At 39.6% G+C, this 27252-nt stretch overlaps 1 protein-coding gene across 3 annotated transcripts in view; it reads left to right on the top strand.

Annotated features, from left to right (window-relative positions):
* The first annotated feature begins 309 nt into the window (after positions 1-309).
* Positions 310-27252, top strand: part of lzts1 (leucine zipper, putative tumor suppressor 1) — a 39994-nt gene continuing 13051 nt past the window's right edge. The window contains exon 1 of one of the 3 annotated variants that reach the window (XM_088335133.1): positions 310-456. The gene's annotated coding sequence lies outside the window, so the exon portion shown is untranslated. Of the gene's footprint in view, positions 457-21132; positions 21252-27252 lie in introns of those variants that run through there. The other 2 variants (XM_088335135.1, XM_088335134.1) reach the window with 2 other exon arrangements.

Raw genomic sequence — 27252 nt, 5'->3', positions numbered from 1 at the left:
TCATTAAAATATGCGCTGCCGGTCCTGACATGACCCAAACCAGAAAAAAAAACAAAAATGGAGATGCAGTGAACCAGTAACAACCAAAGAAGTGGGACCTAAACTCCTAACAAAATGTCCTTATCCATGTGCAGTAGTGCAGTATCCAATGGCTTTTTAGTAGTAACACAAGAAAGTGGAAGCGCGAGAAGGATTCACTGGAGCGCTGTTGGGACGAAGAGTGACAGAGCGGAGTGAGATGGGAATTCAGGCGAGGTGGGGAGGCTACAAAAGACGCTCAGTAAAGAGGGGGCGGGCAGACAGAGCTGAGCGACTTTATACAGGAATGTGAATGTTCAGTGGACGGACTGATTGCACTGAAGAACGTTCTTGACAGGAAGACAATAACGTTGTCCTCAGTCTTTGTGGTCTACTCCAGAAAGAACAATCCATGTTCTGGAAAACCAGACTGGACAGGTAAGTCTTCAAACATTGTTTGCTCAAGTTGGTTCTGAAAACTTTAAACGCTTAGAATCTGAATTTTTCTTGTCGAACAAGTTCAGATCCTGAAGAATGTCTTACAAGGTTTCCTTATTTCAGTGGGATGTCAATGCTACCGTTACTGGATTAGCCTGTTTTCAGTTGAATTGAATTTAACTGAATTGTCTTTGTTGTCATTTATATCAACGTTGTGAAACATGGAATGCAACAAGATTAGACCTGACACTCCAGGCTAAACACATTCTAAATATTTTAAAGAGAATAATACAATTCAAGACTGTCAGGATAAATATGTAAAAATAGTTACAAAGTAGTGCTTAGAGGTCCAGCTCATCTCTGAAGAGCAGGACAATGAAGGTCCTGTATCTGAGTCAGATCAGGAGGCTTTTCCTGCTACTGCTAACCATGAAAACCAGAGCTATCTGTTTCATGTGGGGGAGCTAAACCCTACCAAAAAAAAACAGCCTAGAGAAGAATGGGCGCCGCCAGGCTGTACTCACCCAAGACACACCATGGGTGCCCCTACAACCCTTGGCAATTAAGGGATCCATGAGCCGCGAGTCCTTAGAGACTGGCCCCAAACAGTCGCACAATAAAAGAACAGTGCATTGTAACAGTAGTGCAATGAAAAGTAGTAACGTTTACCAGCGACAAAAATAAATCCCAAATAAGTTGCAAGATATATATTTTCACATCCCTGTGAGCTTGTTTATGGTGGTGATGGCCCTGGGGAAAAAAACTGTTTCAAGCCTTTTTGTCCTTGTTTTAAGGGAACCTGTAGCCGAGGCCAACAGGTTAAAGAGATGGTGGCCGGGTAAAAAGAGTGAATTTTAATGTTGATGCTTCTGCTTGGTATCGCAAGCCGACAATTCTTTTTATTTACCGATTAGCTACAAATTTGATGAGCTAAGAGCTAATTTAAAATGACTATGTCAGTAATATGTTCTTACCATGTTATTGCATTGTTATTACCAGGTTGTAATTTTTAGAGGTAGGGTTAAAACTACTAAAATAACAACTAATATCATTACAGAGTCGTTATAATCACTCTTATTATTGTTTTTTTTTCATTCAGAATTAGGGATGGGATTAAATTGGGTCTGCCAACCACTAAAACCATCTCAGTTAGAAATCAAATTTCTAGAAAATCACAAGGACCAATGACCAGCGAGCTATTATCAGAACTGGTCCCTGAGCTACTGAGGTTTCTTCGGGGGGCTACTTTGTGCTTACCATAATTGTTTTGGTGATCTCAGTTTGAGGCAATGATATCCTCAAATGGGAAAAAAACTCAATAGCTTACTGATGGCTTTATTTCCTTTTTTCTTTTTTTTGCTCTTACAGCATCTACATTAATTGCTCATTGTGCTAATTATGAGATTACACCATTTTGGGACTATACATTATTACTCGGCATCACTAAATAAAGACTATCCTGTGTCAGGTTGACAACAAAATTAAAAATAAATGTTCATTTTTGAGGCTAATTCTAATCCCGCTTTGTATTTGCTAAAAATGAAAATTCTGTTCACTGTTATCGATCACTGTGCTTCTCAACTGGTGGGTTGTGGCCCTTGTTTGTGGTTGTTGATTTTTTTTTGCTCTGGCAAAAAACTGCTCAGAAAAAAAATATCGGAGTGTCTTCTACACGCTTAACACTAATTGGAGATAATTTCTTGCAAATGCGAGTTGACTTCCACTATTCCACAGCAGAGAAAAAGGCGGGCGAAATTTGTCTACACATGTTGAGCATGGCGAATCGTTTAAAATATTTCAATATCAAGGAAGATAAAGGAGGTCAAAAACATCAGCGAGCTGATGGGGGCCACCAAAACTGAAGCAAAACAAGCAAAAAACATGTACAGTTCTTCCATTTATTCCTCCAAACTCAAGTTAGCGTTACAGCTAATGTGTAGGTAAATTGTGCTTTTTTTTCAAAGCACAGTTTTTCAGTTTCTTATCTTTTGATAAGCTGATAAGAAGAATAGTTTGTTTTGTGCGCTTAAATAATTTTGAATTGCAGTTTTTGTTTGATTTATTTTTGGTGTGTGTATAAAACTGCTACAAATTAACTGTTTTGGTTTTCCTTCATAGTGCAGTGTTTATTGTTTGGTTTAAGTGTGCGTTCTCTGCTAAAATTACTCAATTGGAGTCATTTTAAAAAAACAAATCTAAGAATTTGCCCTTTTTTATTTCATTGTTTGCGTATGATGAGTCTGACAAAAAATGGCTGAAGTTACTGCAGTAAAGTGTTTTGGATTTTATTAGAAATCCAGGTTTTTTAGGATTATAGTGAATATCATTACTTCAAAGACTTTTTGGTTTTGTTTGTCATTTTGTTTAAAAATCTGTGGAATATAGACTTCTGAATGGGCGGCACGGAGGATGAGTGGTGATCGAGTCAGCCACATTATGTGGAGGTCACGGGTTCAAGTCCTACAGGCCTTCTCGTGCAAAGTTTGCATGTTGTCCCCATGCCTGCGCGGGTTTCCTCCCACATTTCAAAAACATACTTGTGAATTGTCTGTCTCTGTGTGCCCTGCAACTGGCTGGCAACCAGTTCAGGGTGTCTCCTGCCCACTGTCCGAAGCTAGCCGTCATGGGCTCCAGCGCACCCCACGGCCCTAGTGAGAATAAGCAATACAGAAAATGGATAGATCGTATTCTTCTAAATCCGGTTTAAGTCCTTCTCATTTCATCTCATTAGCTGCACCGCTTATCCTCAGTAGGGTTGCGGGGGTGCTGGAGCCCATCCCAGCAATCATCGGGCAATGGGCAGGAGACACCCTGAACTGGTTGCCAGCCAATCGCAGAGCACACAGGGACAGACAACTCGCTCGCTCATTCACACCTAGGGACAATTTGGACCGTCCAATTCACATGAAATGCATGTCTTTGGAATGTGGGAGGAAACCGGAGTGCCCGGAGGAAACCCACGCAAGCACGGGGAGAACATGCAAACTCTGCACAGGAAGTCCGGTAGCTGGATTTGAACCCCAACAGGAGGTTCCCAAGACCTTAGAACTGTGCCGCACACGCGCTAACCACTGCGCCGCCGTGCTGCCCCGGTTTAAGTCTTTTTATTTAATAAATTTGAGAATTTCATTTTTTTCTTATTTGAGTTTGGATCGATGTTGGGTCTTCAAACCAGACCAGTTGAGAACCATTGATCTTTCATACCAGGTGCACAAAATATTGCTGAAGGTTCACGCACACCCAATGTTTTCTCAAGGATGTGGAACAAGCTCGGACGTGTCCATTCGCCTCGTCACACCCGAGGAACGTCTCTCAAATCGTCTCCAGCTTCATTCCGCACAGTTCGAACAGAGTTAAAAAGACATTTCTAACTCTGTGTTATTCAAAATAAATGACGATGACCTACTTGGGACATTAGATCCGGGGTGCGCAAACTGCGACGCGGCAGGTCTTTTTGTCCGACTGCAGAAATATTTTAACCCTTTTCATAATAATTATAACCTGGTAATAACATACTAGTAACATAGTAATAACATAATGTTAACACCTTAATTTATTTCAGCCCTTTGCACTAATCGGTAACTAAAAAGCATCTATCAGCTTCAGAAGAGTTGGTGACAACATGTGCATGCTTTGTTAAGAATTTATAGTTTTTTGTTTTTTTTTAGAAAGACACAACAGTTCTAACTATTGAGTATTCACAGTTACAGATATGAAATACCAATATATCAAAGGACATAAAAGAGCCCTAAAAAATCCATGATGGATTAAAATGTAAAAAAGAAAAGATATATATATATTTTCCAGACCATATTTCTCTTTGAAGTCACCAAAAATTCATAACTTGACAGGGGAAAAACAATTATAAATCATACTGGAATGTAAGGCATTATTTTCAGCCAAATGAATAAAGGCAAAGCTATTATTTTACATAGAACATAGCAAAAAAAGACCATTAACTCATGAGAATACCATCAATTTATTTGATGCACAATAGAAGATGAATGTTGTTTTCAGTGTAGGAGAAAATGATGCCAGTTTTTGGCAGGGGTCGGCTTAATTATATGGTCATGTGCTGTATATAGATCTTTTATTTTGTATGTACATTTCTCAGTATTGCAGAATATCCCTAACTCTAATAATCATAACCTGGTAATGACTTAAGATGCCGCGATCCATAATTTACGGCAATATGTGATTGCGATTCAGCAGAGTGCATTTCTGTTGGGTGTGGCAGCTCTTTTTTGACGTTTAGTCCGCCAAATAGTGAACTGCACTCTTGTGGCTGCGATGCATTATCCCTGATCCGATGTTCCTACAAGCAAGGACCGGCAAATAGTACTTATGTCGGGTGGGGTTCCGTTCTGCTTGCCTATAATGAAATGTGTAGTTGTGGCTGCGATCCATTATCTCTGGTCAACTATTGCTGGGAGTAATTGTTTGTTGTTTGTCGTTTAAGAGTGCCATTGTGGCCTGGCTTATATGAACTTTGCACTGTTTTGATCCATTATCTCCAGTTGATCATTGCTCAAAAAGGGGCAGAGAAAGACAAGGTGGGTCATGTGTGGCCGTTTTTTCGTTCTTTTTCACTCGTGCAGCCATTAACCATATTTCTCATCTGGACACGATCCATTATCTCCAAGCAGGTATTGTTGTGAGCGGGGACCGAAAGAAGACACTTCTGTCAGGAGGCGTGCCATTTTGGCCTGCCTAGATTGAAATGCACAGTTGTGGCAGCAATCCATTATCCCCAGTCGCCAATTGCTCACAGCACAAGCCTGCGGAGCGCATTCATTTTTCTGGTCTTGGCTTCAAAACATGCTACAGTGGCTCACCTGAAATGAACTGGCTGCGTTCTATTATTCACAGTCGACCACTGCTTTGACTATAATTGATGATTTCCTGCTCGAATGCAGCTCACTTTCTAAACTAGGCTGTCGACCTACTGAGGAAGACAAGTCTTAAAATAACTGTCCCAAATAGAGTGTCACCCTCCAGAGAGAAGCATCTTAGTCATTCACATTCGACCTCACGCTAGCAAATCCAAGCACACAGCTTTCTTTTAGATCCGGATAGATATATATATCGGTTTACAGATCCCTTAACCACCTGGGTTGTAGGGGAATGTGCTGTGTGATTTCCCCGTGGTTGGAATATTTTTTTACTATACATATTAGTTTTATTCTTTGAATTTTTACTTTTCATTTACCAATAATGAAAGACCACATACAGCAAAAATGAAGCTACAGAGTTTAATAAATGGATAAAGGTTTTCTTTTTTTAATTATTTTTAAATAACATAAACAAAAAATGTATTCGGCTAAAAAAATATTTAAAAAGTAAAGCATCAAACCCCTGAAGAATGAGCTCATTTTATTTCTTCCCACATTTCACATTAACTATTGTGCTGAGTTTGTGCTCATTATAAAGTAGGAAGATACTTATCCTCCATAATTTGAACCTTATTACTCACTTGCAGGGTTAAAGGGCTGCTGTGCTAAGAAAGGATTCCTTCTTTTCTACCTCGCAATGCACGTATAATGCCTCAGACGTACTGGCATTCTCTGTGTGCATTCGCACATGGGTCTATTATATACCAATACCGATTTTTTTGGCTTGGGCAATGACAACCTGGTGGCACCCATCACTCTCCAGGCCAACAAATGTTTCCACCCGGTCTAAAACCAGAGACCTTTTGCGTGTTAGGCGAATGTGTTAACCACTACACTACAGACACACAAATCATACATACGTATAAAGAAATAAAAAATAACAAAGAAAATAATAAAAATGAATACAATAATAACTAGAAATTTGAAAAATCCATCCATCTGAATATGCCTATACAGTGGAACCTCGGTTGTCGACCATAATCCATTCCAGAACCCTGTTCGAAAACCGATTTGTTTGATCACCGAAATCATTTTTCCCATTAAAAATAATGTAAATCGTTTTAATCCGTTCCAACACCCTGAATGTTTACCTTGAATGTTTAACGTAAACATAAAGCTTACCCAGGCTAATTGTATCGTTATGGTAATCTTCCGTACAAAAGATTACGCTAACATGAACATGTAAAAATGAAAAAATCAGGTCGTTTACAAGTCATTTAGCACCCGGGTCTCCACAACAAGTGGTGAGCGGTTCATTGGAAAGGGGGCTCCGTCCCAACACCCTGAATGTTGGGCTCCGTACCAACACCCTGAATGTTTTAAATGTTTAACGTAAACATGAAGCTAACCCAGGCTAATCGTACGTTCGCATTATCGTAATCTTCAGTACGAAAGATTACGCTAATATGAACGTGTAAAAATAAAAAAAAAGGATAAAGAAAATAATAATGCATAGGATTTCTTACCTTTGTGGTGGTTAGCAGAAGGCGCAGGTGGACGGTGGGGTATTCCCTTGCAAGACCAGACACTAGCACACCTCCTTCTTAAATGCAATAGTTGTACGCACTACTTTTCTTTTTTCACCCAACTTTGCTGCTTGCACTGACTTTCTTCGGAGGCACAATTAGGGGCTAAAACACTTCGTACACCTATATTAAAAGCGAAAGCAAAACAAAGCACGTCCGCACGCGATAACAGTTGGTCACGAAAAGAGCGATCTCCACCCATACGCCGCTCAGCATCGCACCCTAAAGTACGCACTCACGCATTACCAGCGTTCGAACTCCGATTTTTTGACCGAACAGCGAAGCGAGAATTTCTGGGAATTTTTGGTCGGACTACGATTTGTTCGAACTGAGAGGCGTTCGAAAACCGAGGTTTCGCTGTACTTCATTCACATTTGATGAATGTAGCTTTGGCCAGAAAGATTTGATGTCATCAGGTGTTTCAACCCTGAATCACAACACCCTTGGTCGGCCATGACCTAGCATTACCGGTTGCTTATTGCATTGACCGGAGCCTTTGGTGCCTTGCTTTTGCCTTCCTATTCACCAAAAGGTGAACTGCACTCATGCGGCTGTGATCTTTATCGATTGCATATTGCTGTAAGCGAGGATTGGCAGACCACACTTGTTTTCATTACCATAATATCTGCCTATAATAAACTGGGGCGGCAATAGCTCAGGAGCGATCGTTTTAGGATTAAGGGATCCCAGTTCGAATCCCGGCTTGTCCGTGTTACATGTCGAAGTGTCCTTGGGTAAGACACTGAACCCCCAATACCTTCAATAAGCAAGTTAGCGCCTTGCATGGCTGCAGAGATCACGGCCGCTATTGGGAAATGTGAAGCACAATGTAAAGCGCTTTGGGAAGTCATTGAATTGAAAAGCGCTATATAAATGCAGATCATTTCATTTCATTTCATAACTGCACTAATGTCTTGCAGCAACCTACATGATCCCCCCTCATAAAGGTATATTGCTACAAACAGGGACCACTAGGGAGCACTTCTGTCAGGCCTGGCTGCTTCTTTTTTTTAACAATATTTCCGCTTAAAATGAACTGCACTCGTGTGGCCAGGATCTGTTATCCCCAATTCCATGAAGCTGCAAACGGGGACTGGTCGAAGGCACTTTTGTCAGGGAGCATACCATTTTAGCCCACCTGGAATACACGTTTCTGACCGCAAAAAATTATCCTTTGTCGACGACTGCTGAAAGCAGCAGGCTGAGAAAGAAAATGTATGCTTGGCACCTCTTTGTTTAGGCTCTATCCACCTAAAATGAACAGCACCCATGCAGCTGCCGCCCATCATCCCCGTTCGGCTATTGCTGTGAGCAGGGGCTGGCAGAGCACGTGTTAAAAATGAGGGGGGGATCTTTGCTGTGAGTTACAGTCTCTATAACCGTGATAAACGAGGGATTAGAGTACAATCTTTTATTGGCTGTCTCTCCGGCTAAAAACGCCATCAACGACACAATATAAAACGTTACAAATTCCAATCAGCACACTAAGCATCCGTTTAGCACTAAATTCTCTCGCTTAGGACCTCATTGAGGATCATTTTGTTGCAGCTGTTGAGCTCATGCAAATGCTGGTGTTGCCTAATTAGTATTTAACCAGCCGCACAAACCCAGTTCACTCCCTTATCTATCTATACGCGAGCTTCTCGATTGTTGGGTTTGACCCTCTGTCTCGTTCCAACGCTGAAGGCAATCTCATTTCACCAGAGGGCCCTACGTCACCCAACGCTGGCCAGCTATCAAAGACGAACCCAACAATGAGCGTAGATGATGCGATAACCGCCGCCGTTAAAATAGAACAGGCATGCAAACCCCTTTCACAGCGAGGGACAATGCACTAGTCAGTTCATTATGCGGCGTTCAAACTCTGGTGGAGTAAATCTCTCTCATAGGCACCCACCGCACGTCTTTTCTCTTTCAGAACCCGGCTCTTCGTCTCGTCACTGTGGGGTCTGTAATGATCCTCGACTATTCTCGCTCTTCGCCCCCTTCCATTCACGCACGATATCCTTTCACAATGCGCTAAAAGGATCAGCCAATTAGATGCTATTTGGCGTCATTGTGAGTTCCTGAGCGCGGTCACTGCACGTAATAGCGGATAGAGCAGAAGATAGATGGCTGTCTGTAACTCTTATTCTCATTTGATTTGTTGTTGGAGGCCACGGTGGTCTTTTCTGTAAGTCATCTCGCTGCACAGATCATAATATAGAGTGAACCCTTATTTATCTTGAGGATTCGGTCACTTTTCACAGTTACCTCAACTGTCAGGGTCGTTGGAAGTACCCATCTCTCTCCCCCTCATGAAACATGTATCCGGAGAAACCTCTTGATTGGATTCAGATACAGCACCTTCATCATTTCATCGCCATTGTTTTCACACATGCTTAAATGGCAATATTCAACGAAAACAGTCAAATCAGTTTTTTTGATCAATAAATCAAGTACAGTAAACCCCCCAGGACTCAGGTTAAAACATTCAAATGAAAATGTCTTTTCTTTGAGTGTGATGTGACTTAGGCTGGTGCAGTGGAGTTAGTTGGTGGATGCTTGAAGGGGAGGAGACTGTGGCTTGAAATGAAAACTGATATTTAGTATTTCTTAATACTAAATATCAGGGTAAAGAGTGCAAGTTATAACTATTAAAGATTATTTTGTGAAAAGGGAGCATTATATTCAAAATGTAACAATAGAATCATTAAGATGAATTCTACCTTTGGAGTAATGTAAAATGATTAAAATTTGAAATACACTTCAATTGAAAAGAAAAGTGGTGACTATCATATTTTTCAGACTCTGAATTAAAATTTATTTTTAGGTTAGCTGATCTTGTGATGTATACTCTGGAGCACCTTGTATGTTAATTAGATTATGCATATGTCGTGCTACTTTGGGCTTTTGAGCACAACCTCCTTTACACAGAAAACTCGCTTCTTTTTCAAAGTAGAAAACTATGGTTGTCTTGTTCCATACTGAAAACAAGCATCATCTTCTTCTACGCTGGAAACATGCTTCTTATTCTTCACCAGAACCTAGCTGAGTAGAAGTTTCTTTGGAAAAAAATGGAAAATGGAATTCAAAAACTCCCATTATCTTTTTTGATGCTGTAAATAAACATCATCTTCTTTTCATCTTCAAGCATCATGTTCTCATTGATGCCACAATTTGTTTGTTTTGGGTAGTGGTCTGAATTTTTCTTTTTTATCAGAAATTCCTCATTTCACTGATATATATTATGTCAGATTATTTTTCTTGGAGCCCCAAATTATAAAGCTATTAAATGTTCAAACCTACTCATATGCATCATGTGTAACGTACTTAAAATAACAGTATAGTCAAATCAAGTCATGTTTATTTGTATAGCCCTTAATCACAAGGAGTCTCAAAGGGCTGCAGAAACCACAAATTATTGCAAACTACAGACTATTATTACACAATCCCCTGCTCTAAAACCTATATAAGGGCAAGGAAAAACTCAAAAACCTCAACACGAGGAAAATGAAGAAACCCTGAGAAGAGAGTGCACATGAGGTAATCCCCCTTTTAGAATGACCAGGCTGCAACAAATGTTATAATAACAACCAATACATGGATATTGCAAACAGGAAATATAGGTAATTCATAAGATATATAATATAAATGTGTTTTAAGCCTAGATTTAAACAGTTCCACTGAGGTTGCACATCCAATCTCAGTGAGCAGAGCGGTCCACACCACCCGGGCCTGAAATTGGGCAATGTCGTCAAGATGGAAAAAAGCTGTTCTCGTAATATTCGTTATAACGTTTAAATGGAAGGACAGATTATGGTCAAATGACACCTAGACACCTTGATTGAGTCACTCTGGGTGATATTACATTTGTCAATATTCAGAGCAGTTTTTTCTAACAATTCACGGCATTTAGATGGACGAATAATTAACATTTCGGTCTTTTCATGCTTGAGGAGCAACAAGTTAACTGAGATCCATCTTTTTATCTCAGTGAGGCAGGCCTCCAAATTTCCACAGTTTAGTGGGGTAGATTACGCCATCGTAAAATATAGTAGAGTGTTATCTGCGCAGCAATGGAAACTGGCTAAATCAATGAAGTAAGGTTACGTTTAAAATGTATTAGACTCTCAAAATAGGAACAAAGGATATCAATGGATTTTTAACTTGCAAGGAGAACAGGGGAGAGAGCAAAAACTACATATAAGAAATTCCCACCTGTTCTAAAAGCCCTCAGATGAGCTATTTATTTTCATAAAATCTTCTAGGTCACATAAGCATATTAACAAGAATAACTATTTTTTCCAAACATAAGTACATAAAGGGTTTCGGAAAACTTGACATTCCAAGACAATTTTCAAAAACGTAATGCAAGGTCTTTTGCGTACATGTACAGTGACCCCTCCTTTTTTTGACTTATTTTGCGTGCCCAAAAATCATCAAATTCAAAATTTGCCTTAAAATCTTTTCACTATATATGGTGAGGAATAAAATGTTTTCGGGGCCCTCTTTACAGGATTTTCCTTATGACCTCAACAACAAACTATTTTGTGAGGCCAAAAAAAACAAAATAAAATTTGAACTCTAGGAGTGTGCATATTACGTCTCTAAGATACTGGTCTGCTATTGGTAGACTTCATGTAAAATGCTGGTCTGCTATTGGTTCGCGTCACGACATCAGTATAATACTGATATGTCATTAGCTGAACTGTGAGTTTCCAATACAATACTATATGTTCTGTACTATTCATTTGCTATGGGTCTCAAGTATTGCAGTGTTGCTCAAAAAAGAAAGAAAAAACATGATAACCATGGAAATGAAGCTGGTGATTGTCAAAAAAAACAAACAAAGCGAACCAATCACTACCTTCGCCAAGTTATACAGCTGTAACCATTCGATGATTGGGACTATTAGGGACTAATTTTAATCCGCCTTCGCCGTCACCTGATGATTCACACATATAATACACGTAGGTAATATTGACTATATACTATTTTGTAATTTTAATGTTTTCATTCGAGGTACTGGGTGTGTGGAACGCATTAGTACGCATGACCACCACTACACGTCAATCTAATTTTGGATTCCCACTTCATGACGGATTAAGGTATATCCTGGAGTTTACTGCACATATTAAACTACAAAAATGCTGCACAGATAGAGAAGAGACGGTTCAGCCAATCAGAATGCAGAACACAAAGCACGATACAATTCAATAAAGTAGCCAGACCGTGAAAAGTTATAGCATAGTTTACTGTGCATTTTTGCATATGCACGTGTGTTTCTGACAAGCTACACTGGATAATAGGCAATTTGATGGCGTAATCGTAATAGTTTAACCCATCCACGTCCTTTCCCATGTTTAATTTGTGAGTTTAATTTCCCCCGTGACATGACGACGATAAGTGCAAGTGCCCGCTTGATGACTCAGGAGACATCATCCGATACTTTGCGTAAAACGTGGGTTGATTCCGATTATCTAACATGTTTTGTAACGCTGGCAGCAACGTGTCCAGGTTTTCGCTTCGAGCCAATCGAACATGGCACTGGGCGCCTAAAGGCAAAACGTTGGATGAGTTTGGAGTTCAGGATTGAAATTGGAACGTCTTTAAAAGCGGCTACAACTACGTTTAGACGCGACGTTTGGCTTAAGTTCTTATTTCCAATTATATGCGTAAGCAAACACAATTGGGACAGCGCCGAATGACTGAGGAGGTAGAAAAGGTCGAGCAGGGCTTTATCGCCATCTACTGTGTAATTGACCCCCCGTTTAGGGAAGCTCGAGCCTAAAAAAGTTAGCCTGACCCGACCCTAGTCTCTGGTATATAACCCGAACCCGCCCAAACCCGACAGATCCATTTGGTCTGATTACCAAGCCCGAAAAAAACACCAAGCTTTAATTTGCTACCAAAGTAAACACGAAGCTTAACTAAGGCCATGTGTACTTCAGCGTGGAACTAGTCACAGACCCAGAACGGATACGGGACCCAATTGCGTTCGTTTTACTCCGTTTTTATTAAGAAGGAGAACAGGACTTGCATCCAAGATCTGATGATCGTCGGTCACAGGTGGCAGATAGCAGGAACGCGGAAGTGGCACTTCCGTGTCGAGCGAAGGTCGTTGACAGCGAGAACAAACAGGTCGATGGCTGGGGCGGAGGAGCAAAAAAATAAACGGGTCCAGATAAGAGGTCGGCAACAGGTATCAGGCAGGAAACAAGGCAGGATAGAGTCAGGAGCATGTAGCGTAAGTTCACAAACGATCTGACGAGTGTTTTCAGGAAGGTGGGGGTATAAAAAAGAGGAAGCAGCCAATCAGCGTCCGCGGCTGTTGGCGCCATCGGAGCAGACTCAGGTGCCCCGCATCAGTAATCATGACAGAACTGTGCGTTTGGGCTGATCTTCGCAGCTTGATGTTTACTTGGGGGCGGGTCCCTCAAACCAAGTGTCCACTGCATGCAATGCCTAAATCAACGGTTTGGAAAATCAAATTCTGCAGATTACAAGCAGCACATGGTGAAAGATTTAAAAGAAAAGCAGAAAGAAAGTTTGTAAAGCTTGTAAGCTATTGGCGAGAAGCAGAAATGACATCTGACATGAGGGAGGTGGAAGGAGGAAGCCACGCGTCTTTTACCCCAACACCGAGGATGAAAATTGTTTTTGATCTAGTGAATTAGAGTTAAACTGATAGTTTGGTAAGCATTTTTTTTTATCTAAATAATGACTTAAGTAAAAGTAAGTGCATGCTGTGTAAATCCTCCACAAAGGAAAAAAAAAGAATTATAAATAAATAAACTGGTGAGAGAGAAGCCTGACCTGCCTGACTTAATGATTGACATTTTGACCCCGATTTTTGGGCCTAGAGGATTTCTTCTTCCAAGGGGGGGCAAGAGAGAAAATAATTAAGAAGCACTGAGTTAAAATTAGTGAGTGTCCCCAACACATTCAGCATTGTCTTTCTTTATTATTTTGGTTCAGTGTTAGGTGTTCCAAGATATCCTGGGAGTTATTTAGCTGTCATATTTTGTTCAGTTAGAGATAGTGTCCCAATGTATTCTGTGTCTTCTTGCTCCTCTGGTTTTTTTTTTTTCAATTACAGTTGGTCAGTGTTCCAACACATCCTACTGGCCAACATTTACGTTTTTGTCAAGTGTTAGTGTCTCAACATATTCTGTGTTGTCTTTCATTTTTGTTTCTTTTATTCAGTTAGAGTTAGTCAGTGTTCTAACAAAGCCAGAAAGGTCTTCTTTCGATGTTTTTTTAAATTAGAGTTAATTAGTGTCTCAACCAGTGTTCCCTCTAAGCTGCGCGCGTGCGCAATTGCGCACTGCTCGCACATTCTCAGCGCACAAGAAAATCTAGCCAGCGCACAAAAATGAGGGCTCAAAATTACTAATTAAGAAGTGACTTAAGTCAAAGTTACAGTGCATGTAGGTAAAAATACACGGGTTCCCCTGACGTTGTGTCCTAAATGCGGTATTTTGAGCTCGAGTGGAAGTAGAACGAAGTTGAGTAAAGTTAGTAGAGGTTGTCGAGAACCGGCTTCTTCGGCTCGGCTCACTAAAAGGAACCGGCTCTTTCGGGTCCTAAACGGCTCTTCAGGTTGTTTTTGCTTCTTTAATCCCAACATGACCAAATATTATGTAAAATTATACACAAAATGACTTTAAGGAAGGGGGGAATAGAACAAAAATGAAAAAAATACCAAAATGAAAAAGTAGTGAAAAGCTGAGAAAAAAAGAGACAAAAGGAAGAAAAAAAAAGAAGGAAAAATTTAGAAAAAAGCCAGAAAAAAAGAAAAGAAAGAGATGTAGGACAAAAATTAAATAGAGAACAAAAAGAAAAAGGTAACAGCGCGGAAAAAATAAACACAATGAGATTTTTTTTAAAGGAATTTTAAAAAAGTAGAAAAAAAACACAGGAAAAAAAAAGAAAAAGTTTGTATTCCATTCATATAATTTCCAATTACCGTATATCAAGTGAATCTTGTTGCCAACATTGTACTCCCACTAAAAAATGTAAGTACAGTTCTGTATCTTACAACCGACTAAATAAGCCCCCAAAAATGTTAATATTATGCGACAAAATATATGAGGAAATAAAAAGAAATTGATATCTTGTGAAAGAATTGTAAGAACAAACGACGTTTGTAAGCCGTACAACCTTTGCAATAGTACATGAGTTAATTCATTCAAAAGAGAAAAATAATTTTGCATTGCCGGAAACTCAGCAAAATGTAACTTGATGTTAAGTTTTGGACATGTTTGATAATTAATTATCTTGCCACACTTGGGATTATGGTTGCTCACTGTTGTTTCAAGCGACTTTGTGTGAACGCTCAGACCCGTGGAAAATTAAAGGGAACATTGGTCCCAACATATCCCGTGTTGTCTTCCTTTCTGTGTTTTTTGCTCCATTAGAGTAATTTTGCAAAATAGCCTGCATTGTCTTCTCCTTCTTTTGTTTAGTTACAGTTAGTTAGTGTGCTTACTTCTTCTTCTTTTCATGTTCCGTTCATTTAGATCTATTGAGACATTATATTACAGGGAACTGTAGTTGATCCTGTGTTTGATAATCTTTCATGTCTTTGATTGCTGAAGTAAACGTTGCTGTTCTGTTTCTGTAAAAGATTGGTTACTGATTGCTTTGATATAAATACACTTTCTTTAATCTCATTTTGTGTTTACGTTTATGGTGTCTGCTCGGCCAGCCAAACTGGAACCACATTAAACGTTGTAAAGAGACAAAAAATCATCACGGTAAAAAGTCAGTGGTCATAGGAAAATAACAAATCAGTAAAATTGCAGCAGCCACATTTATAAATCAGAGAAGAAAAAACCCAAAGAACAATACAGCGTTTGAGATTGACCTAAAAAAACAGACTGTGAACCAGATAGATTATACATGCATCTGTTCAAAATTAACATACAGACAGTGAGAATTAAAACGGGACCATCTGGCAGCGTGGAGGTACAGTGGAAACTTTCACGGTTATTGTGTGAGAGAGGCAGGTATAAATCTCGCTAGTAAATGCTACGGTAAAAAAAAAATACGATTGGCTATGCTCTGTGTTCTGGGTCTATGAGTGCATATGTGAGAGTGGAGGGGGGTGCATTGTGAGAGGGACTTTCTTTGTGTCAGGCGGGTCAGCGGGCGCTCAAACGCTAAGTATCATACACCCCTAATACACACAGGGAACCCCCTGCTTGGACAGAGAATTGCAAACTTGGATAAAAGAGAAACACAAGTGTGTCATCCCCCACTGTCTCGCCAAAGTAATCGAATCACGCCGGTTGCCTGATGTTGCCTAAAAATGACCCCATGGGTTTTTAATTCTTTCAAATCTTTATGAATAAAAAAGTTGTAATGTCTTAATCTAGGTATCCCTCATAAAACATGTTTGTGACATAGCTAATTTTTATATTTTCCCCCACTAATTTTCAACCCCACTCGTGGTAGGTGGTTAAATACATCAATGCATATAGAATAGAATAGAAGAAGAATAGAATTTACATTTATTGTCATTCTTTGTAACCATGCACACGGAACAAAACGTCGATACACCTGACCCGTACAGTTAAACTGTAGCGAGCCGATGCAGCCACAGCCAAACAGGGCGCCGCCATTTTAGACCCAACTGCTGTGCTGGGAGTCATTAGGTGACCAAATCCCCCAATTCCAACCCTTAATGCCGAGCGCCAAGCAGGGAGGCAACGAGAACCAATGTTGTAAGTCTTAGGTATGACTCGGCCGAGGCTTGAACCAGCGACCTCCCAGTCTCGGAGCGGGCGCCTTACCATCTAGGCTACCGAGCTGGTAAAACTATTCAGGACAAGCGTACCAGAACCATCCACCCATCCATCTATTATCTGCACCGGTTATCCTCAGTAGGGTCGCAGGGGTGCTGGAGACCATCCCAGCTGTTTTCGGGCAGTGGGCAGGGGACACCCCGAACTGGTTGCCAGCCAGTCGCAGGGCACACAGGGACAGACAACTTGTTCGCACGTAGGGAAAATTTGGCCTGGCCAATTAACCTGACATGCATGTTTTTGGACTGTGGGAGGAACCCGGAGTGCCCGGAGGAAACCCACGCAGGCACGAGGAGAACATGCAAACTCAACACGGGGGGCCTGCGGTAGCTGGACCTGAAACCACACAGGAATTTGAAAAACATGCAAACTCCACATGGGGAGCCTGCGATAGCTGGACTTGAACCCATGCAGGCATGGGGAGAACATGCAAACTCCACACGGGGAGCCTACGGTGGCTGGACTTGAACCCTGAACCTCCGCACCGCGGGGCTAAGTGCTAACTACCCAGCCCCCATACTAGAACCAAAACCTTTTTATTGAGGTCTATTAAACACACCTATTCACTAATATATATACAGTAATCTCTTGCTGTATTGTTGTTTACTTTTCACGGTTTTGATACTATGCAGGTTTTCATCGTGCATTTTGTTCTGCAGCAGACATCACACGGTATATGCGTTCCTGGGAGGGCACCTCAGGGCTCTGTGTGTGTGGGTGTTGGTGTGGGTGTGTGTGTGCGCGACTGTGATAGGGCGGTGTATGCTGTTAGTCAAACAGCGGGGCAGGCGCACAAAAAACATCACATCAATGTAACCACCAAAACAAACTGCGAAGCACAGCAACAGCTAGTGTTTTCGTGCCGCGTTAGAATCTAAATGAAATTCATCAATTAAATCAGATTCAGAAGAAAGTCAAAAGAGCGCAAAGAAATGCTGATCACCAGCAGGTGCTCTGTGGATTGTTATCAGGTCCGAGAAGAGACTGAGGCGGCGTTGGGTGAGAAAGCAATAGCGGTGCTGCATACCTAGCCTAGTGCTATGGCTATGTAACATACAACCCCTACCGAGCCTGTATCTCACCAACACCACATCCATTACCCAATGAGCAACAACTCATGAGAAACCGCTACCTTTGCAAATGTGGTATCTTAATCATCATGCAAACCTGGTTCTACCTGAGGATCCCTGATGCTAGTGTGCAGCTAGCCGGATGTTCTTCCTTAAACTGAAAGGAGAAACCCTCCAACTTTGTTGTTCATTCAACTTCAATTCTGTCTTCTGTATTTTTTTTTGTAGATCTATAAATGTTATTTTTTAGAGTCATATATATTATATGATGGGTCTCCCTCGGGCACCAGGGTGCCCCCTAAGGACAGCTGAGGTGATTATTCTGGAACATAACCCCTGCAAGAAATAAGATTTTACTGCATTTCCATACAAAATGACAAAAAATATATTCTTGTGTAACGATTACCCATTGCCCTCACCTGTGCCCGCTCGTTTGGCGCCAGGTGTTGCTCGTTGCCTATTTCAACTCACTACACCATTCACTCCTTGTCAGTCCGTCAGCGAACCTTTGCATACGCAAGGCAAGCACTATTTGATTCTGGCTCCTGTCTGTCCCGTCCTCACCTGTATCCTGCTCGTCTGTCCCTGACTTCCCGATCGTCTCCGGCTACTTGACCCGTTCTGTCCATCGAGCATGTCCCGATCTCCCGCTCTGGCTACTTGACCCGCTTTTGCACATCGACGACGCTCCGATCCCAAATCTCAGCAACTCCACTGGTTTCCACATCCCGATCACGCTCCGATCCCACGAGCTCCTTAGTCCCCCTGCCCAGCGAGCACCGGATTGCTGTCGTTCGTTTCCCTGCACCTGACTTCATCGATTCTCCAATAAAGCTTTGTGTGAAACGTTACGCGTTTGGGTCTACCATCTTGTGCCATTGGCAGAGAAAATGTGCTTACTTTACCCTTTTTTTATATTTCATTTTTACTCTTTAACTATTAAAGAGCAGAATATTATAGCGGATTATTTTGGAAAAATACATCTTGAAAAGAGTATCAAAATCTAAGTAAAAATCTGCATTTAGAAGGGAAAGCAATAACCTGCCCTTAGGTCCGACCTACTGGTAACGGCTAGGCTAACAACTCTGATAAGCTACCGCTGCAGACCCTGTATCTTTCCAACGCCAAGTCCATTAGCCCTGAAATAAATGACACGGAGCCACAAAGTGTGAAATTGCTACATTTGGGACTGTTTTCATTTCAATCATTACAGAAATCTGGCTGAATTCATGGACACCTGATGCTAGCAAGCAGCTAGCCAGCCGCTCTATAAACTCTCTTACACTGAAAAGAGAAGCCCACCAATTTTGATTTACTTTTGTATAATGATGATAAGACCAATTATTCAACTGCAATCTTGTGTTAAACGTTATTATTTGTAGATAATTGTTAGTTTGTTAATGTCATACACGCTGAGTCGGTAATGACGTCATTTTATACTAAGTTCAATCCTTTGGGAGCTTTTATGAAAGTGTGACACTACTTTGCGGATTTTCACTTTTCGTGGGTGCAATCCTTTCCTTTCTTCCAATAAAACGGAGAGAAACGTAACGCAAGTGGGTGCTGTCTCCGTTCTGGTCTTGACAACAATAGTTTTTATCATGCCGACGTTGTACTTTTGAATTTTGTAAAGCCAGATTCCTGTAGTCTTTTATTCTTGGGAAAAAAAACACGAGTGGTCGTAAAATACTGTCTCTTATTATAAACTTGAACATAAAATCATTCTTTCCAGATAACATGATAATTTGTACCTTGTAACTTTTGACTTTTTTTAAAATAGGCGAAGAGGAAGTTACTTACTCTTTCCCGCATGCACACAATAAATAAATCAGACTCAAATACAAATAACAACCAGGGTAAACAGTATAGAAAATATCAATTTATATAAAGAATCAAAGAATGAAAAATATGCAAAGTACAAGCCTAAATAGAGTTCTGCATTGATTTGTCAGAAGGTAGAGTGGTGGGAGGGGGTCCTGACAGCTTGATGGAAGACACTGTGCTTGAGCCTGCTGGTTCTGGCTCCGGAGTGTAGCACCATACTGTTAGGCAAAGGGAAGAAAAGCTACAAGGATAGTCCTACGTTTGGTGGGTAGTAAGATGAATAGAAACAATAGAGTCAAAATTAATCCGAACAAAAGCAAGCAATTCAATGAACAATGGACAAGAGATTACACAACATTTAACACAAGTTACAGTGAAAGAACACTCTTATTTGGTTTAAGATGTTAGATGAGAAATCATACGTGTCATGATTACCGATTTGGATCACCTGTGCCCGCTCACTTGGCGCCAGCCGCTGCGGGCGATCTGATTGGTTCCCTGTCCCTTTTTTAATCCAGTCCTGTCACTCTCCGGTTGTCAGTCCGTCTGCGAACCTCTGTTGTTACAAGGCAAGCCTTTTTGTTCCTATCCCGTTTTTGCACCCGTTTTCCCACCTGTCCTTTCCTGATCTCCTCGTTTGTCTCCGCCTACGACCTGTTTTCAATCCCGACCACGTTTTTGCTCTCCTGTCCCGGCTATCAACCTGTTTTTCCGTCCCTGACACCGCCATCTCTTGCTAAGGAAGACATCCATATTCGGATCACGAACGGATTGCGAGAGCGACTTGCTTCCCACGTCCAGCGAGCACCGTATCGCGGGCGCTGCCCTTCCTCTCTCTATCTCAATAAACTTGTGAGAAACGTCACGCGATTGGGTCTACCCTTTGTTCTGGATGTTACAATAAGACGGCTTAATAACCATGTTTTATTTATTTTTCAATTGATGTCACTAAACGATCTCTCCATTAATTTCCTTGCATACAACCACGACAATCAATCGGTAAAACTGTCGGGTTTTTTCACATTAAGCAGAAAATAAAACTCATTCTGGGCATCTATGTCCTTTTAGATTTACACCCGATTCGTCCAGGCCGCTCCCCGCCATTAAATACAGTACATCTTCCAGGCTTTGTGTTTGTGTGCCAACATATCTCTCTGACTGTTAGAACGTGTGGCGCCAAGGTGGTAAATCACACTCAAAGTAAAGATCTCCAGCTTCTATTGGAAAGGAGAGTCCTTTATTTAACACTCAAATATAAAGGGCTGCAGGTGGGGGGGAGGCACACTTCCACACACAAAGCAGGGAATTTTTTATTTTTTTTTTCAGTTGGAGCCTTGTTTGCACAGTGTGGGTGCAGGGACTAGAGCTAGGGCAGGAGGTGTCTCGGGAGGGGAGAGCGGGGGCTCTTTTTGTAAGGGGCCTCGAGTTAATCACTTGAGCGGCACACGCCGCTTCTGAGGGTGCACATGTTGTACACTTGGTCCCAAGGGAAAATGGGGGACAAAAAAGGGAGGGTCCCCACACAAACACACACACACAGAGAATTGTATTTACATGTCAGTTATAATGCAAAGCCAACCACGCCCCTCCACTGCACATCATCGAACCCTTTCGAAAGCTCGCATTTTGGAGTTCAAGAGCAATTGAGAGTGAACCGAGTGAGAAGGCCTGCTCCTAGAGGATGCTTGGTAGGTAGGGTCATTTTTTCTGTGTTTCAGTCCAGAAATAGATGCTGAAATTTGGTTATGTTTTAAAATGATTAGTGCGATATAGACTAAATTTTGTCAAAAAGTGGTTGTGTTTACATTGTCTAATGTCGTGTAAAATTACCCCAAAAAGGCTTGGAAAAATAAGTATTTTTTTCAACTTTCACCTCCACACCAAATTAATCCTGTTTCAATGAATTTTGCTAACTTTGTAGGGTGTGTAAATTTAGCCAATCAAACATGAACAAAATGCATTACAAAAATACTCATTGCTGTGTTTATTTCATCTGATTTTATCATGATGGTGGCATAGTAGTCTGTGGTGTGCAATAATCTGTGGTCTGTGCAGCCCTTTGAGACTCATTGTGATTAAGGGCGTCACAAATAAACATGATTTGACTAGAAAAACTGTCGAAAGAAACGAAGAAGTCTTTTGGATGGCACACTGGAGTCTGTTTAATGTCTTTTTAAGGTCTTTTCAATGGATTTTTAACAAGTTCTTAATGGGCAGGGTTGGGTAGGGTTACTTTAACTGGATTACTTTCAATTACTTTTGGATTACTCCAATACCAAATATGCTAATAAAAGACAAAATAAACTAAATATGAATACAATTACTAAATTCTGTGCAGGTTTGGGGAGTAACGGAACACATGGGACGGCAAAAATGATGTTGGCAAGCTGTTTGGATTCATTTTCATTTTGTTTTTGTCGCATTTTATGTTAGTTTTGCCAGAGATCAAAGAGATCAAAGCCAGGAGAGAAAGCTTTCTACATGTTATTTTACTCATATTTAGTTTCTTTTGTCTTTTATTAGCATATTTGGCATTGGACTATTCCAAAAGTAATTGAAAGTAATCCAGTTAAAGTAACCCTACCCAACCCTGTTGATGGGTAGGTAATCTTTATCCCACCCAAAATGGAACAAATGTTGTCAAATGTTGTATGGGTTATCTTGTCTAATACAGTCCAAATGTAGCCCCCCAAAAGTCTTCACTTTTCAATCTACTATGGACGTCTTTTCTACGTCTTTTAAACGTCTTTTTAACTACTTTTTGACAGCTGGGTTGGTTGTTTAAATTTAGCCTATCCAACATGGACCAAACTTTGATCTTAACTGATTTCATTTTTCACTTTTTAACCCAACAAAAATGTCTTACGGACGGAACCCTAGCGGCTGTTTGTGGTCTTTTTAATGGCGATTGAACAAAATTTTGGAAGGGTGGGTTGGTTTTCTATATCCCATTCAACATGAGCCCAATTACCTCCAAAAATAGTTGTTGTGTTTATCTCATCTACTACCAACTTTCCATTTCCAAAGAAACAAAATATGTCTTTTGGAGGGAAGCTTGGTGTCTTCTTATCCTTATTTTAAAGTGTTTCGAAGATTTTCAACCACTTCTTAATGGGTGGCTAGGTTGTCTTCATCCCTTCCAACATGGATCAAATTTAGTAAAGAATTGTTGTTTTTGTGGTTGTTTTTTGTAGTGTGATTCAAGTTAATTTCCCAAAAAGTCCTGAAAAAAAAGTTTTGGTTTTAAACTGTAACTTTTCATCCAAATAGAAACATATTTACAACCTATTTTAACATATTTTCAACCACTTTTTGATGGGTAAATTCAGCCCTTCCAACACAGGCTGAAAATAGTCTTTTTCACCTCCTCTTCTTTCAACGTTGACTTTTCAACCAAATAAAGAGTCTTTCAGAAGGAGCCTTTGCATCTTTTCTATTAATGCCTTTCAATCAGTTTTTCATGGCCAGGTTGGTTGTGTTTAGTGCATCCAAATTGTCCCCCAAAGTAGTTTTTGTTGTTGTTTTAATTCTTTATTTAACAAAGTGCTTAAATATTTCCTACAAAATATCACAGCAGTGTTTTGTTTGTATCGTCTAATTTCAACCTTCACTTCTCAACCAAACAAAAAACTACTTTTGGAGGGAACCTTGGCATCTTTTCAATGTCTTTTCAAACAATTTTTGATGGGTGGGTAGGTTGTATGACTAAATTTAGTCTAAAAATAAATGTTGATGTTTTTACATCATTTAGAGGGGTCCAAATATATCCATCCATTATCTGCACCGCTTATCCTCAGTAGGGTTGCGGGGGTGCTGGAGCCCAACTTAGCCGTCTTCCAGCAGTGGGCAGGGGACACCCTGAACCGGTTGCCAGCCAGTCGCAGGGCGCACAGAGACAGACAACTCACACCTAAAAACAATTTGGACTGGCCGATTAACCTGACATGCATGTTTTTGGCATTGTGTGAGGAAACTGGAGTGCCCGGAGGAAACTCACACAGGCACAGGGAGAACATGCAAACTCCGCACAGGAGAATTCGTTTGGTCCAAATATAGCCTCCCCAAAAAGTATTGATAAGGACTTTTTTTTTATCAAAGGTATTTTTCAAATAGACTGGCTGGCAACCAGTTCAGGGTGTCCCCTGCCCACTGCCCGATGATTGCTGGGATGGGCTCCAGCACCCCCGCGACCCTACTGAGGATAAGCGGTGCAGCTAATGAGATGAGAGATGAGATTTTTCAAATACTTTCAACATCTATTCAACCATTTTTTGATGGGTTGGTAGGTTGTGTTCAGCCTATCCAACATGGACCAAATTTACTCCAAAAATAGATGCTGTGTTTTATTTTTCCAAAGTGGTAAAATAATAGTAAAGTATAATATAGTAAAGTATTGGAAAATGTGTTTTTTTCAACTTTCACTTTTCAACCAAACAAAAGGCTTTTAAAGGGAACCTTGGCTTATTTTGTATGTCTTTTCTGCCCTGTTTTCCCTTTTTGATGGGTGGGTGGATTGTGTTTAGCCCATCCAAACTGGACCAAATTAACACCAAAAATAGTCGTTGTTGTGTTTACCTTGTCCAATTTAATATTTCCATTTTCAAAAAAATAGATATGTATTTCAAACGGAACATGGGCGTCTTTTTAACCTCCTTTTAACGTCTTTTCAACTAGATTTTGATGACTGGTTAGGTTGTGTTTCGACCATCCAATGTGGACCAAATTGACTCCAAAACTAGTCTTTGTGTTTATATCATTTCATTTCACCTTTCACTTTTCAACCAAAGAAAAGATGGCTTTTGGAGGAAAGCTTGGCATTTTTTCAAATACTTTATGACCAAATCAGTCCAAAAATACTTGTGCTTGTTTTTTACAATGTCTAAATTGGTCCAAGTGTAGCCCAATCAAATGGTTGACAAATATTTTTTCCCATCATCACTTTTTAACTGACTTAAAGGCATTCCTCTGGAAAGAGCCTTGACATATTTTTACCATCTTCTTGACAACATTATTTAGACCAAAGAAACGTTGAATCTTGGTGTGTTTTTAGAGTATTTTAAGCTTCTCAGGAGGCCATTATATCACCCAAAGTAAATTGGAACCTTGGAATCTTTCTTCTGTAAGACATTTTCTTTGACCAAAAAAAGATGGAACTTTGGCACATTTTAATATCTTTCCAATGTCTTCTGAGGATTTATTTTTGACCCAAGAATTACGGAATATTGATACTTTTTTTAAAGAATATTCATAGTTTCTGAAAGGACATTTTTCGAACCTGAGAAAGACCAAATTTTGGTGTTTTTACGAATTTTCAACGTCTTCAGAGGGAAATTATTTCAGCCAAAGAATGTTGAAAACTTTTTTAATGAATTCTACAAGAAATTTTTAGTGCAAAGAAAGGCCGAAACTTGGCATACTTTTAACATATTTTGAACGTATTATAACTATATTTTTTTGACTTAGGATAGAAGGAATATTGGTGTCTTTTTGAAGTATAATCAATGTCCTCTAAAAGACGTTTGTTGAGAAAGGTAGACCCTTGGTGTCCTTTCAACATTCTTTCAACGTCCCTTAAACCCTTTTTTAATGGGTGGTTAGGATATATTTAGCCTACAAAACATGAAGAAAATTCCCCCCAAAAAACTTTGTGTTTTCCTTTCGGTTGTGGTCCAAATTTCGGCCCCAAATTTGATGTTTGAACCTCTTTTTCAAGAGTTTTTTTTAACTTTCACTTTTCAACAAAACAAGACGTCTTTCGGAAAGAAGTTTGGCATAACGTTTGTTCAATGGCTTTTGAACCACAACAATTAGACTTGTGGGTGTTTTTTCTGACTTATTGCGTGAACCCATACCTCCCCACCTTTTCCCAGGCCCATCTATTATCTCCCTCCCGTCTCATTTCATTGTGATATGGCGCCTGCTTGTTGTTTTCGCCAATGATGGAAATTGATCGGCACTCGTGCCGCTATTTGCGCTTTCTCCTCCTCTAATCAAACAAAACGGGCAGATGATACTAGCGGAGGACCAGCTGCTCTTACTCTATATTTATCAATTGGTTTATCAGTTTTTTGTGTGGGAACAAAAATCTGTTTGGATTGGTAATGTCTGAAAAAAATGTTTGTAACAATAAATGTGAAGATACGTGGTAATTCGGTGTGCGGGCCTATACAGATGACAATCAAGATTAAATATTGACCAAACAAAGCCCAAATAGCATGTGTGGTTGGGAAGTGGGTTGATACGGTTTTCAATATGTTTAAGGAATGGGTTCAATTCATCTAGATTATGATTCTAATCAATACGATATGACTCCTAGTAAATACGTGATACAGTTGCTGTTCTTCAAATATCTGAATTAAGTGAATTGATTCAGTTTGTGAAACATTTAAGGACGGTTTGAATGGGTTCAGTTAATCGGTATACGATACCATTCGATATGATACGACTCCTTGCAGAGCAAAGATACAATTGTCATTTTACACACACATATATATATATATATATATATATATATATATATATATATATATATATATATATATATATATATATATATATATATATATATATATATATATATATATATATATATATATATATATATATGAATAAACATACTAATGCTGTTTACTTCCTAAATAATAAAACGTATCTCGATATATTTCAAATTGGAACCATTACTATTCAAACTGTATTTTGCTAATCCCTTAATATATGCTCAATACAATTTTAATCCGTTTTTTAAAAATTGATGGGAAAGTATTGATCAGGTATCGGAATGTAGGTGATTCCTCGCTATTTTTCCCAGTATTAGAAATTAAGAAAGAGAGGATACTTAGAATCATTTTAGGAAAAACATGTTACAGTATATGCTATATTGGAATATATAACATGCATTTTTAGTTTTAAATGCTCATTAAATGATCTTCCTTATTTTATTTTTTAGGAATAAGGTATATAGAAAACCTAGCAAAAATTTTAAAGTGATACACAGTTTACCATCTATTATTTAAGTACAAATTTTGGTATATCGAAAGTACTGTGTAATCGGTACTTGATATAAGTATAGGTAACTACTCAAGATATGCCATTCAGATTTACTGTATTTACTGAATTTAAAAACATGAATAAAATGGGGGAAAAAATTGAAATCTAAAGATATATTTTGATGTGTTAAAAGAACAAGTGTTGAATTTAAATCAAAATAATAGTAAAACAGCAGTGAATATGATAAAGGTTAAATTACGGAACATATAAATGTAAAGTTTGATTTAGAATAGCATAAAATCCAATTAGAAGGAGATTGCATGGGTTGCAGGTTCCTAAAAATGGGCAAAAATATCAAAATTACAATTATATAGTACTAATGTACAGGATACCATTTTTCTTTTTACTGTGTTTGTGTGTAATACACATTTTTAACCTAAAAAACAACTCAAAGTTGGGGTGCGTGTTATCTACGAGAATGTACGGTAGATATTTGTACAATGTTCAAAAATATCACTGACCACAATCACAAAACAAAGAATCAATGATGAGCGTACCAAATCCAAAACATTGGACCACCAGTGATATAGAAGACATATGAAAAGGCACTAGATTTCATATAACTATCACAATATATTTGGTCATGGTACCAGAGACAAATTTTAGAGATTAGAGAAAACAGAAAGTCGTCCTGGAAGAGATAAAC

Source organism: Urocampus carinirostris, chromosome 5, assembly GCF_059441175.1.
Source record: "Urocampus carinirostris isolate Australia breed hairy pipefish chromosome 5, RoL_Ucar_1.0, whole genome shotgun sequence".
Classification (NCBI taxonomy): domain Eukaryota; kingdom Metazoa; phylum Chordata; class Actinopteri; order Syngnathiformes; family Syngnathidae; genus Urocampus; species Urocampus carinirostris.
Note: the sequence above shows the minus strand (reverse complement) of the source record. Positions and strands in the feature narration are given on the sequence as shown.